Raw genomic sequence first — 707 nt, forward strand, 5'->3', positions numbered from 1 at the left:
TATTTGCGTCTTCATAGCTGACACAGGAGGGAAGTTACATGCACTTTTAGCTGGTACATGGAGTCGGTGGGGTACGCGCTAGGGAACACAACTTGACCATAAAATGTATATTTCCTCAGTACGACTGCAAAACAACAAAATAGATACTTCGGTTTACCATAAACCTACAGACAGAAATAACACCTTGGCTTATAACAGTTTTCACCCCAGGAATCTTCTGCGAAATCTACCATACTCGCAACTTATACGTTGCAAAAGAATAGCATCCACCCCACAAGCTTTAGAAACGGCAATCACCAGCCAAAGACAAAGATTCGAAGCCAAAGGATATCCTAATGATGTGATACAAAAAGCAGAAAACAAAATCACAGGAATCCCAAGAGAACAACTGTTACAAACCAAAACTAAACCAAGAATGGATCGCCAAGTTTTTGTAACCAAATATTCTACTCAAGCCAATTCAATTAAAAAGATCATCAACTCAAGATGGGAATTGTTGCAAAAAGAGGAAGATTTTCATGGCATTTTTGCCAATAAACCTTTGTTTGCCCATACTAGACATTTCAACTTGCATGAAATAGTGACTCGCACTAAGAGGGACACAGAACCTACAAGTTCCTCTAAGGTATGAGAAAATGCCACAATTGCACCCACTGCAATAATGTAATGGAAGGACCATTCATACAGCATCCCCAGACTGGCAAGAA

Source organism: Lissotriton vulgaris, chromosome 9, assembly GCF_964263255.1.
Source record: "Lissotriton vulgaris chromosome 9, aLisVul1.2, whole genome shotgun sequence".
NCBI lineage: Eukaryota > Metazoa > Chordata > Amphibia > Caudata > Salamandridae > Lissotriton > Lissotriton vulgaris.